At 29.2% G+C, this 14,548-nt stretch overlaps 1 protein-coding gene across 1 annotated transcript in view; it reads left to right on the top strand.

Moving 5' to 3' along the window:
- Positions 1–8,279: 8,279 nt before the first annotated feature.
- LOC145321685 (uncharacterized) overlaps positions 8,280–14,548 on the top strand; it is a 29,852-nt gene continuing 23,583 nt past the window's right edge. The window contains exons 1-3 of the mRNA XM_080163206.1: positions 8,280–8,359; positions 10,039–10,125; positions 11,382–11,560. The gene's annotated coding sequence lies outside the window, so the exon portion shown is untranslated. The remainder of the gene's footprint in view (positions 8,360–10,038; positions 10,126–11,381; positions 11,561–14,548) is intronic.

The following is a 14,548-nucleotide window of genomic DNA, read 5'->3' as shown; positions in this document are numbered from 1 at the left end:
GAGATGACACCACACCAGAGATAATTTGGTAAATGTTTCCAATGTGTTGTCTGCCCATCTCAGGAAATACAAATTCCCAAGGGACTAATTGTGTGAGGAGCCATTACACAAATATTATATTGGATAGCCTGTATTTAGACCATGCCATTATATCACTATTTAATTTTAATTAATTTAAATTGTACAAAATATCTAAGTATATAAATTATTACATATAATTAGGAATTATGGTCATTAAACTATAAAAAAAAATAACTATGAGAATTAAGAATGCAGATTTTTTTTTGTCTGAGAAGAACATACACCATGATAAAACAAGTGTTTCTAATTATCTAAGACAAAGACTTTACTTGGAGTTGGCAAATGATCTAAAAATTAACTTTTTTCTGTTAATTAATTTCAGCATTTGATGTAATATAATTCTTATTTATCATGATGAAAAGCCATTAGGATTGATTAATTTTAGCTTATATCTATGCAATTAGACAAAAAAATGTTCAATTGCAATTGGCAATGCTTGATTAATTCACTTTTTCTACTAATCATTGCAAGCAATGATATTTAATTATATCCTAGATAAAAGTGTTTGTTATATAAAATAAATGACATTTTTAAATTCATTAGATAAATTTGATAAATAGTATTTAAGCCCCTAACAAATTGTTTGTGATATACAGGGCAAATTACTAAACTTACAGAGTAGCTAGGTATAAATTGTTTTCAATACAAGGTGAACTTAAATTGATTTTAATCTGTGCAATAAGTTATCCTTGTTGTACTTGAAGTTTCTCCTTGAGGATATCTTTATATACTTTCTTTAGATAATATTTGACCACAATATTTGGTAAAACTTTAGATTATCTATACACACACTCACATACACACACACACACAATATATTCTTGAATAGATACATTTTCTCCAACTAAACATAATATATATTTGTGTAATATAACACTATATAATAAAGATATATGAACAGGGAGATTAAAAAAATTTATGCTTTACAATTTTTTCAGATAAACTAAAAAAATGATTTAAAACTAAGCATAAGTTTATATGTAAGGTACTTTAACTAACTTTACCAAAATAAATACCATCACAAAAAAGTATCGTAACTTTTATATGGAATATTTTTTCAATTTTCCAACTGTTTTCTTTCTCAGAAAATGTATTTTTTTTAGATCACACTGTATATCAAACACATATATTCTACTAAAACCCATATTACATTTACTATGGCTGGGCAATGTAAATAGAAATATGTCTATATCCTAGTCTAAATATGTTCAAAGACATATATTCCATTGTTAACCTAATTTGTGAGGAGTAATAGCCAATATAGGAATATATCATAAAGTTGTGTTAATGTAAACCAATTGACTTTTGTATACCTTTCATATTTGGGTATAATGATTACATTTTAGCAAATAAAGGGTAATTAGGTCTTCATTAAGGTTTAATCATACTAATTATGAAAGTTACTATTTGATTAAAAGGGAAATTGTTCCTTTGATTGAATATTTACCCATAACCTTATATTTTAAATAATGATTTTTTTGTGTATTCAAATTGTTCTGAAAGACACTCGATACTCAAGTAACAAATTTGTATGTCATTTTCAAGATGTAAAGTTGTCCCATTCAAAAAGATCATACTTAATGGCCTAAAAAAAAATAACAAGCAATTCTGTTTTTATATGATTCAAATGCAAATATTGCAATATTTTTCTTCCATTGCAAGAAAGTAAAAAAGTAAAAGTCCAATATTTTTGTTTGTGCAGGTTTGGATCACTTTTATTTTTGATTCTAAACTCACAGCTCAGGGCATTCTATAGATAAATTGCAAGATTTAAGTTTTCATTCTAATTTTTATAAAATATTCATAGTAAATACTTTTCTTTTTTTAAACATAAACCACATATTTTTTGTATGACCTTCAATGATTTGCCTAGATCATTTTTTACAGATCAAAACATTCTTCTGGTTGTATGATTAAAGATATATGGTCTTTTTATATTTTACAGCAAATAGAAATAAAGTACCAAGTGCAATCTAATGACATAGAAAATCTATAATTCTGACTAATACCCCAAAACGTTGGAATGAAAGTAAAAACTTGATAAAGGTTGCGCCAACAGTTGTCAAGACTATAATAGTTGCGCCATAGGAAATGTGTCAAATTGTGCACCACCTTGTGATGAGACCTGAGCTGGATCTTTAAATTACTAATGTCTCTATTGAGCCAAATTTGAAGATGGCTCACCTAACAGCGATCTTTAAATCAAAATGGCAGTGGTGAGCTTGGAAACACTGTAGAAACACCCACTGGCTCAATGGCATTACTAAATTACTACTACCATTGAGCCAGTAGGTGTTTCTAGAGTGTTTCCCAGCTTGGTACTGTCATTTTGAATCAAAGATCCATGTTTTATTGGCAACACTGGCACAGCGGGGTTGGCAGTTGCAGTGGGCAGCACAAAATGATTTAAAGATTCAGCTGCACACTGCCACTGCCACTGTAAGTGCTGCCTCTAAAACATGGATCTTTAAACCAAAATGGCAGTGGTGAGTTGGGAAACACTTTGGAAACACCCACTGTCTCACTGGCATCTAAATATGACAACTGCCACTGAGTTGGTAGGTGTTTCCAGAGTGTTTAGCGGCTTACCACTGTCATTTAGATTTAAATATCCGTGTTTTATTGGCAGCACTGGCATCGGCAGTTGCAGTGGACAGCACTAGATAATTTTAAGATTCAGCTCTGCACACTGCCACAGCTGATGACACTGCCACTGCTAGTGATGCCAATAAAACATGGATCTTTAAACCAAAATAACAGTGGTGTGCAGGGAAACAATTTGAAAACACACACAGGATCACTGGCATTTGAACATGCCAACTGCCACTAGGCCGGTGGTTGTCATTTTAGTTTAAAGATTGCTATTAAGTTAGCTGCTTTAAAAATTGGCTCACAAGAGGCATCGGTAGTAGAATTGCTGTGTTTTAAAGATCCAGCTCTGATAGCAGTGTACCTGTCATGCCTGAATTGGGACAAGTTCAATTTCAGTTTACAAGCACAAAACTTAAACAAAATATCTTAAATTTTGCACAACTTGTGTTGAAAGTTCTATTTATCTTTCTATTTTCCTTGGAATATTTTATTAGCAATTCAAGAAATTGATGTAATAGTGGTTGTAAATAATTAATGCTGGTTGTAAATGAACAGAAAGCCAATTTGTTCAATTTAATATCTTTCATGTTGCTTTAATTAGATTTTATATAAGGTTTAGATTCTGATTAGCAACTGTACATGTGTATATGTATATATATATTCAGGGAGGGAGGGGAAATTGGGCTGTTTATCACAGTAGTTCCCAAATTTTTAAAATAATGTTTTCTTATTCCTTAGCTCAACAGCTTTGGGGACTTCCAATAAATTTTGATTGGTTGGTTGATTAAGTATAGTATATAAGCATTTAAACCCCTAATTGTAATATACATAAGGAATAATTTTGTGAATAATCATTGGAGATGTACATCAATTTTTCGACTATTGACTTATCCCTTAAGATCCCTGATATTACACATATGGTGTTAATGTAAAATAGATATGCATTTAATTTTGTTACATCAACCATTTTAACCCAACTATTGCATAATCCATTAACATTTTCCCCTGAAAATTGCATCCTCACATAACCTTAAACCTGAAAATCAGAGAGATTTCAAATGAATATCTGTGGTATTTGCTTTTAGGGGAACTAGCGGCTACGCCCCTAGAAGCCTTTAGAAGCACTAAAGGTGGAGGGATAGTCGAACAACCTCACCCAAGTTTTTAAAATTAAGTTTTTTGGGGGTTTGGGGAAAGTTTTATCTAGGGGCGATTCATATTGGGAGGTTGGAGATACCCTCCCCCAAGATAGTTATAAATTTCCCTGCACCTATAAAAGGCTTCACTGAATAGATAGATAGATAGATATGTATTTCAACATAAGCATACAAAATAATAGTAATAAAATCATTACACATATTAACATATTTTTATGCATAGTTTGGTACTTTCATGACCTGGGTTGGCCGTTGCATAAGCTGAAAATACCAGTTTAGGACAAACGTATTCAAATATAGGAGAACCATATTGGTTCAGTGGTCAGCTCACTGCTTCATATAATAGGACATACTTAAGAGAGATAACTAATCTACATCAAAATAAAGAAATACACCAAGTTTCCCAGAATAATTTAACCCATTTTAGAGATCCTTGGCTTCCAAAAGGCTCTTAAAATCCATTAAAGCAAATAGAAACAGTTTTAACAAGTTGTTGAGAAGCTTTGCCATATGAAATTTTATTAAAAATTTGCAAACCAAAATACCTAGAATTATCTAACTGTAATCTGGTAAGAAAACTAGTTCATATAAAATATGGAAATTTTGTTCTAAATTAGTTTTGCAACCAACTTTGGTTCTCTGCTACCAATATTTCACTGCTACAATTTTTCACTCAAACTAAATTAATGAATGGGAACAACAGTATTGTTCTAAATTAAAATATTTAACTAATACTGCAATTTACATTTATACATTTACATTTTTATATTATAGATTTGATAAAATTAGTGGCTGTGCTCCTAGCATCTAGGAGCTCTGTATTCGAGGGTGTAAGGAAACATAGAAAAACAAAAAAATCCTAAAACCAAACTATGAGATAAAATTAAATAGCCTAATATCATCCAGATACCTAAAATAAGCTTCCTTAAAATGTATAACTCAATCGGTTAATCGAAATCTTAGGCAACAGACAAAAAAACTACTTTATATATTATGATAGAAAATAGAAGTAGATGTATTTTATATTTATATTGCTATGAACACTATTTAGCTCAGAAATTCAAAAACAATTTTGTAAAATGGTTCAATTAATTTGAAGAATCTATCTATCATATAATTTAAAACTTAGATTTATCTAATATGTCATAATTATATCTATATTATTCCCTAATTACAGTTTACTATTGTTTTTATACGAAGTTTTATTGCTGCGCTACCATATAGGTATTATTGTCCTTGTTTAAAGTTTAAATAGCTAGTAAGCTTTTAAGCTTGATTTAAAATATCAAAATATTATCTTTTTGATTTACTCTTGTTTTACCATAAATATAAAAGGATTAAAAGCTTAACCTTATTTACATAACCTATGTAAATTTTACCAGGGAAAAAGGAATAGGACAATGGACTTTAAATTAATATATACTTTTTAATTGTGAAATTATGCAGGGATCTAAGGGGATAAGACAATCGCCGATAAATTGGTTTACAGCCTCAGTTATACCACACAAAAATAACGTGTAGACACTCAACTTAATGAACCAACAAAATCAAAATTTTGTAAAAGTCCCCAAGGTTGTTAAGCCAAAGAATAAGAAAACTTCATTTTAAACTTTTGGGGACTAGAGTAATCAATGTCCCCTTCCTATTTGGAAATCATGCCTTGGGTTGATTACAAGTATTTGTAGACGAAGGTAAGTAGATTATTTTCTGTCCCCTCCCTCCCTGAAATTTAACACTCTATTCATTATGAAAATTAATTAAATATTGGGGCTTGAGTTGTTACATAGTACATATTTAGTATGTAATGTGAAAAAATGTAATATACTTAAGTGACTTAACTCTTATTTTTTGTGAAAAAGTATGTATAGCATCATAGTATACCCTGTTTTCTACTACTATAAAAAGATCATAAGATTGAAACCAGTTTTTTAAGCCCCTGCACTCAGCATCTCGGGGCTAGAAAATTGGTTTTAATCTTATAATTGTACATTTTTATATCTGCAGAAAGCTGTTTATAATACTATGCGATGAATAACTTTTTTAGGAGAAATTCCATTAAAAACCTTACCCTATTCCTGTTATATTTCTGCTGAACTTTTTCTTAAATTATTGGCTTTAGTTGACAGGAGTAAACTCATAGTTCCCACTGTAGATACATCTATAGATGGACAAAATAAATTAAGCCTGGCTCCAGGGATCTAAAGGGATAAGACAATGGCCGATTAATTGATGTATATCATTAATAATGAAACACAAAATTATCCCTTCTGTAGTTTAACATTAGTGGTTGAAAAACGCCTGGACACTTAACTTAATAACCCAACCAATCATAATTCAGCAAAAGTCGCCAAAAATGTTAAGCCAACGAATAAGAAAAGATTATATAAAACTTTAGGGACTAGTGTAATAAACAGTCCATGGTCCCCTCTTCCCTGCTGGCCCTGGTTGGATATTTAATACTACACAAAATTTAAAGTGGACATAATTCAAATTTTAACTAATTACATTAAACACATATAGCTGAATAATCTAATTTAAATTTAAGCATGTGAAATCCATATTTTAGATAATAGTTTTTGGATCATGGAAAGAAAACGAAAAAGCCCAAATTGTGTTAAAATTGTGTCAAAAATCATCCATGTGACGTAATAAAAATAAGGGATTATCCATCTCTTTTTTCATTCCCACTTCTCCTTTCATCTCCCTCAATTTATTACGTCACGTGGATCTTTTTTGACACAATTTTAACACAATTTGGGCTTTGTCAAAGAAAACAAAGTATTCTAGCCCCTGTTAGGGGTGGGGGTGGCTTTAACTTTGCGGGATAATCATTAACATTTACATAACCTTACCTAACCTAAAATAATCTATTATAAATAATGTGAAAATACGACGAAACCTGCTACTTCGTTCTCTTACCATGATCCTATATTTTAACTTTTAAAAGTATAAAAGTATAGCTATTTACAAAATAGATTTTCAGCTTAACCTATTAAATATGGCAATTACTTTCATTTGTTTATTGTTAGCTGAACTTTTTTCAAGCAAAGATTCGTTATTATATAGTGTAATGTTAATTGTTGATATAATAATAACTATAAAGTTTATTAAAGTATACACTATACATTTCGGAAGGGAGGGGACAATGTTCTGTTTATTGCAATAGTCCCCAAAGTCTTATATTAACGTTTTATTATTCGTTGGTTCAACAACTTTGGGTACCTTTAGTTAATTTTGATTTGTTGGTTTACTAAGTTGAGTATTCGACCGTTTCAACAACTAATTGTAATCTACAGAAGGGTTAATTTTGTGTATAATGATTGAGGACTTGACATACATTAATTTTTCGGCCAATGTCTTATCCCTTTAGATCCCTGATATGTTGTGCCAGCAGCCCATGGTATATTTCCAATATCGGTTATTATATTATTATCTATTAGATTAATACAAAATTACATTAACAAGCGGTTTACTTCAAATTTTAGCTGATTAATGTTATAACCTTATTATAAAATACTTTTTTATAGTTTTTATTTTCTATAATCTTACCGAAAAATTATGTACTTATAAGGCAACATATGATAAGTAAAGCTTAGTGTTCCTAACTCGTAATAGTTATTCATCGCATCGTATTATAGGCATATTGCCGCGGATATAAAAATGAAAAATTATAAGATTTAAAGCACAGGCTAATAAAACTGATATCAATTTTACGATTTTATTTTAATATTATGGAAAATTGTATGTAATATGATACTATACATGATCTTTCTTTATGTCTCAGAACCGGTTCTAATCCAGTGGTTATTAATCGGTTTTGAAGCAATATTGGAAAATATTTACTTAACTTACACCTACAAGAGTTTATAACGAGTTGTTAAACTTTAGTTACTGGTAAATCATAGTATCTTATATCTAAAGTTAGGCTGGGTTAGGTATAGTTTTTGACAGGATAACCTCAAGCAAAGGATACATAGAGTTTTTCAGAATAGCAATCAATCTTATGTAGCTCCTAAAAATTTCAAAAAAACGATTTAGGTCGACACATATATACAAAATTTTAAATACTGAAATAGCTCATTAAAAAATCCTTTAAATTATTTGTAAAAAATCTACTAATTTCTACGTATTGATATTCTTATTTTTAAATATAACATATATAGACATTGACAAGGTTTAAAGAATCCGAAACGGTAGGACAAACGAACATTAACACTTGGAGAATGTCAGAACTGATGAATAAGCAGAATATAAATGTTTATAATCTAAACAAAATTGTAAGTAAATTTGTTTAAAACATGCTTAAATGGAGGAATCTGTATAAGGACATACTTACATTTTATGGACTTATGTAGAGATGTTTCGCCTGTAACATTGTACCTTGTTGTAATAGAAATCAGTATTCAAAAAAGGAAGAATAGGATAATTATATCACATAATCTTTTTTTTCAGAATGAAATGAATATAATGTAGAAGAGAGTTATTAATTAATAATTGTGTCTGTATGTCTGTCTGTCTGCCTTATATAGGTAAGTTTTATTATGTAATACCTATATTTGCGACAACTTTTAATACACAGAAACACCCAATTTTGATCAACAACAAAATCCCTGCCCCTCTCGGAGAGCCTCGAACCCACGACATACGGATAAGGAAACCAACATTCTATAATTGAGCAATGAAGGAGACCAATTACAGTGTATTTCCGTAGCACTGTGTTTAGTCAAATGCGCTTATAAAGTCAAACTGTTACTAACTATGACCAAATGTATATATATATATGAAATGGTCATAATTAAGAACAGTTTGAATTAATAAGTGCATTTGACTACACAGTTACACACAACTTTAAGGATAATACGCCAAAAAAACACTCATATATATACTTTTTTAGATTATTAGCCCACATGTAAGGCTAAATTTTTCACCCTTTTTGTGCAACAAAAAAATAGACATGAATATGGGTTAGATTGCTGTTTTAAGTTGTTTAAGATTTGAATTCTATCTTAAAGCAAACATTGAAAGCTCAGTTTGTGTTGTTTTAATGAGGGAGGGAGGGGATATTGGGATGTTTATTGTTTATAGGTTCCCAAAGTTTCTAAATAACTTAATTACATGCGGTAATACCTCATAAGGATTAGAAAAAAGAAATAATAAAAAGTTAGGAATATCTATCTGTTTTAACCTAAGTTAGAAGCAGAATTTACTAATATAAAAATCCATTTAAATTGCTATCAATAATTTATCAAACTAGGTATAATAATATACCATCTAACTATGCAATTGTACAATTATCTATATATTTATTTTGGTGAGAAGATTTATTCTTGCATTATCTGCTTCTATAAGTGTTCACATCTAATTATATTTATCTTAGTAGATAGGTTTACCTAACAATCATAAGTTTCTACCTATATTAACTATCCATTAATCATAGTGAGATAGTTATGCTCACATTATCTGCTTATGTAAGTGTTCATATCATAGGTTTAACTATCTTAAAAGATAGGTTTACTTAACAATAATAGGATTCTTCCTATTTTAAATATTTATTTATTTTTGGAGATTCTGAAATATAATGATGAAATTAATTGCTGGTTATCTGTAGCTGGGGTTTCTGTATCCTCACCCATATAACTTATCCATTCATTTCAGTGAGAGAGTTTATGCGCACAGTATCTGCGTGTGTGAGTGTTCGCATCATAAGTGTATCTATCTAAGTAAATAGGTTTACATAACAATGATAAGATTCTACCTATACTATCTATCCAATTATTTTAGTGAGATAGTTTATGCGCGAATTATCTGCTTGTGTGAGTTGTCACATCATAAGTGTAGATATCTAGTAGATAGGTTTAACTAACATAATAAGATTCTTCCTATTTCAAATATCTAATTATTTATGGAGATTCTGAAATATTATTATAAAGTTTATTGCTGGTTATCTGTAGCCTGGGTTTCTACCTATACTATCTATCCAATTATTTTAGTGAGATAGTTTATGCGAGAATTATCTGCTTGTGTGAGTTGTCACATCATAAGTGTAGCTATCTTAGTAAATAGGTTTAACTAACATAATAAGATTCTTCCTATTTCAAATATCTAATTATTTAAAGGAATTCTGAAATATTATTATAAAGTTTATTGCTGGTTATCTGTAGCCTGGGTTTCTGTATCCTCACCCATATAAATTATCCATTCATTTTAGTGAGAGAGTTTATGCGCGCATTATCTGCTCGTGTGAGTGAGCACTTGAGGTCTGCAAACAAATTGAAGCAGGCTGCTAAATTTCCAGGTATACTAAGATGGAATTTAAAATTGTGTTCTATGAAGCTTAGTTTCTCTCATTATGTCTGTGTTGTCTGTAATTAATTAGGGAGGGAGGGGACATTTGGACTGTTTATTACACTAGTCCCAAAAGTTTTATAAGGACGTTTTTTTATTTGTTTGGCTTGAAAGCTTTGGTAACTAACAATAAATTTTGTTTGGTTTGTTCAAACGTTTCAACCACTAATTGTAATATAAAAAAGGATAATTTTGTGTATCATTTTGGGGATGTATTATTTATGGGTCATTGTCCTATTCCTTTAGATCCATTAATCATTTTCATACCTTAAATTCTATCTTCTATGGTTTTTGTCACTATTTAGCTATTTTCTCCCCTTGTTGCTGTCATAATATCCGCGTATATTCTACATCTATTGAAATTTACTAAAACCAATAAAAGTAATCAAAGTTAATAAATGTATGAAGTGTACTTTATATACAAATGCAAAAAAGAACAAACAAACATTTTTTATTCGCATTGTCCACTTTTCTTCATACTTACAACTTTACAAAAACTTAGACAAACTTTTTTCTTAAAAACAATAATAAAAAGACTTAAATGTGTAATAAAAGTTTTTCTTTGGTCGCCGAGAAGAAAAAAAGTTTGTATTACTCCAAGTTTGGTAAAATATTCAAGCATATTTGCCCTAGAAAAAATAGTTTTTTTTTACATAAGTATTTTCTATAAGGTTGGTTTACTTTCCGAAAATGTGCCTTTTTTTTAGTTCGGCAGATGTCTTAAATTTGGATATGTGTAAAGATCAAAACATCATTCTGTTTTTTAAATACTGCTTATTTTGACATAAGTTTATGTTTTTATGTCATTTTATTTCTGTAATACATAGTAAAAAGAAGTCTGTCTGTATGTTTGTCCACTCAGATGTAGCATAAGATCTCAAAAACTGCTTTCCCCCTCCCCCCTCAAACAAGGATGACCACATCCATAAAAGCTAAGTTCTAAAATCAGAATAAAAGACAAACGAACAATAACTCTTTTAAAGTGTCAGAACTCAATAAGCAAAACATTAATATCTAAGCCTAAACGAAAATTATTAAAAATTTGCGTAAATATAGGATACAGTAAAAGAATATACTTTCTTTTTTTATTATTTTTCTAATATGCTTAAATTAACGAAAAGAGCTATCGTTTACGGACGGACTGGTCCTAATTATAGAAAAGCTTCGCTTTAAAAAAAGGTTAACAATTCATTTTTTTTGTTTTAGAATTGCTGTATGCCTTAGATGTGGTTAAAGCTACTTACATCTGCCTACCCGATATCAACAGCTGTTGCAAATACAAGGACAAGCACCATCTAACTGAGCGTAATGAAGTTGTGTGCTGTGTACTACTAGTGATGATTAGTTGATGTGTAAGAGGCTGGGGGTCACTCAACTGGTTATAGGCAAGGACAATTAGTTTTAAAATAGAATAAAACCCTTAAGAAGTAGATGACTAAAAGTAAGTAATTTTACATTAGGCTACATCAATATCAGTCTCCTATATGGTTATTATTGATTTATTAATTGAATTGTTCTTTATTCTTCAATTTTTGATTGCATATTGACTTTTTATGTGTAAGTTTTTTACATTTTGTTGGCTGTTTTAAGATTACTACATACATTGATTACAAAACCTTTATCTAAACGTCATTACTATGCTAAGCATTTTTTAAAATCTTCTTTTACTGAATTCAAATTATGCAACTATTCACCACTGTATTACCAGGGATCTAAAGGGTAAGACATTAGCCGATTAATTGATGTTACTCCCAATGAAAATACACAAAATTTTTCATTCTGTAGATTACAAATAGTGTTAGAAACGTTTGGACACTTAACAAAATGAACCAGGCAATCTAAATTTAGTAAAAGCCTCCAATTTTGTTAATCCAACAAATAAGAAAACGTTATTATAAGATTTTGGATGCAATAAACAGCCCAATGTCCCCTCCCTCCCTGCCGTATTACACTACAAGCTAATGCCGCATATCATTCATGGCCTTTTTATTATAGTATCCTGACATTTTATGATATTTTTCAAATCTTTTCAATATGAAAATCTAACATTTTTACTTGATATTTAAAATATTTATTTGTAAATTATACAAGGATGACAACATCCATAAAAGCAAAGCTCTAAAACGGTATGACAGACAAATATTAACTCCTGTAGAGTGTCAGAACTGAATATACAAAATATAAATATATAAGTTTTGACAAAATTATACGTAAATTTGTTGCAAAACTTCTTAAATACAGAATATTTGTTATGGACATACTGACATTTTAGGAATTGATTATAGAGATGCTTCGCTTATAACATTGCACTTTATTGTAATAGGAATCAGTACACCAAAAATCAGATCAATCGGATCATTTTATCACATAAAAAATGTTATTAAAAAATTCAAAATCAACACATGAACGTTCGGACATTCTAGTAACGATTATAGAGTTGCTACGCTCTTTAAATCGTACCTATCTACTACAGGAATCATTATACAATGAAATCAATAGGACAATTCTAACATGTCTAAATTAACGGAAAAAGCTACGTACGGACGGACCAACTTTAATAGCTTCACTTTTAACATTATAGATATGGTAAATTTAAAGAACATATTTTAATGATATCATAATTTAAAATGCATACCTTGTTTAATTTATAACTAATATTTTAGGCTAGTCTTAAAGATTTATAGCTATAAAATACAGTATGTTCAAAAAAGGTTTTGGCTAGGTAACCAATCCTAATTGAAGTAAGCTAAATAAGAAATATACTCTTTCGCTATTTATTATTTATGCTTTATTCTCAAATAATAAAACAGAAAATTTCTCTCTAAAGTGTAAAAAAGTGCTTAAATACTGAAATATTTAATTTCTTTTCTTCGTAATTTTGAATATTATTAGTTGGGCTCTCTGTAAATTGGGTAATTTTAAAATCTACACAGTTTTTTTAAATCTACACAGTTTTTTTAAATCTACACAGTTTTTTTGGACACACTGTATGTGCTTAGTAAATAAATAGTTTGTATAATTATTAAGGTTAAATTAGTATTGTCTAGTCACTAATAATATCACTTTTTATTTCCTTTCTATTTATCAGAACAAACAAATTAGTAATAATATAGTTAGATTTAAGTTTTTATGTATTTGTAAAAAAAACATTTATGAAAGTTATTTACATAAAAAAAAAAGCTGAAGTCTTTTTTAGTGTCTCTCACTAAATTGGTTATTCACAAGGGAAGCAGCTTATAGTGCCTATAAAAAATGAGGTTAAAAAATTACTAATGATGGGCCAGTATGCATTTTAATTGACCTATAGTAAAATGTACACTGGCCTATTATTGGTCATTTGTATTCTATGACGTCATTTTTTTCCAAGCACTATAAGCTGCTTCTTCACAAGGTACTTATATACCTTGGATGGTAAATTTATCTTAAGGGTTTATAATACAGGAGTAATTTTTAGAAACACAAATAAAAGATTTACTGTTGAAGTAATCTTTTTTTCAAAAATCATCATTTAGTAAAAAATACTTCCAAAAAAACTGTTTTAACTATTAAAAGGCAAAAGTCATAAAAGGTACATTTCTGTATCAACTTCCATTAATCTTATTTCATATTAAAACTAAATGTAAAAATAACTTTTGAGCATAAAAAAATAAATCACATATGTGAAAAATGAAAATGTAAAGTTGAGATTTGTGAAATAAATACCCAAGGTCCAGGTCAAATATAAATCTAGAAATATGTTGAGTGAACAAAAGAAGAAATCATTTTTCTTCTTCTCAATGCTCTGGCTATCTGCTATATACCAAAATGAGCCTTTACATTTCAATTCAATGTGCACACATTTTTCATATCTTTGTCAAGCAGATTGTATGGAAATGGTTTGAAATATAGTATCTTTAGATAAATATTAGATAGTTTGAAAATTATTTATCCGAAAAGTTAATTTTATTTAGATTATCAGCTTGTTCATGAAGGTATCTTCATTCTTCATTTAAGGAAAAAAATATTTTAATAACAATACTAGTAGGCTTTCTATAAATAAAGCCATATTAGAAACTTATTTAGAAATATAAGTGGATGTTTAACATAAAGACAACAAACAACCTTTTGATTCCTTTATCTTATGATAACGAGTTGATCAATTGCCAATGTATGTTTTCTCTACACCTACATATGGATTATAGAGAATCTTTACATATTTGAATTAGAATTGAAAATGTTAAAGTATATTGCATATGGGAAATATATAAGTAAAATGTAATTTTTAAAGTAAGAATTGTGAAGTTTATTGAGAAATTGAAAAATGAAATACGTTGTAACATTTTCAGATATAAAAGGATCTATAGTTAAAAATTATTATAGTACAGTAAAAAGTA

Source organism: Acartia tonsa, chromosome 6 (genome assembly GCF_053477335.1).
Source record: "Acartia tonsa isolate MP-2025a chromosome 6, ASM5347733v1, whole genome shotgun sequence".
In the NCBI taxonomy this organism is placed as follows: Eukaryota; Metazoa; Arthropoda; class Copepoda; order Calanoida; family Acartiidae; genus Acartia; species Acartia tonsa.
Note: the sequence above shows the minus strand (reverse complement) of the source record. Positions and strands in the feature narration are given on the sequence as shown.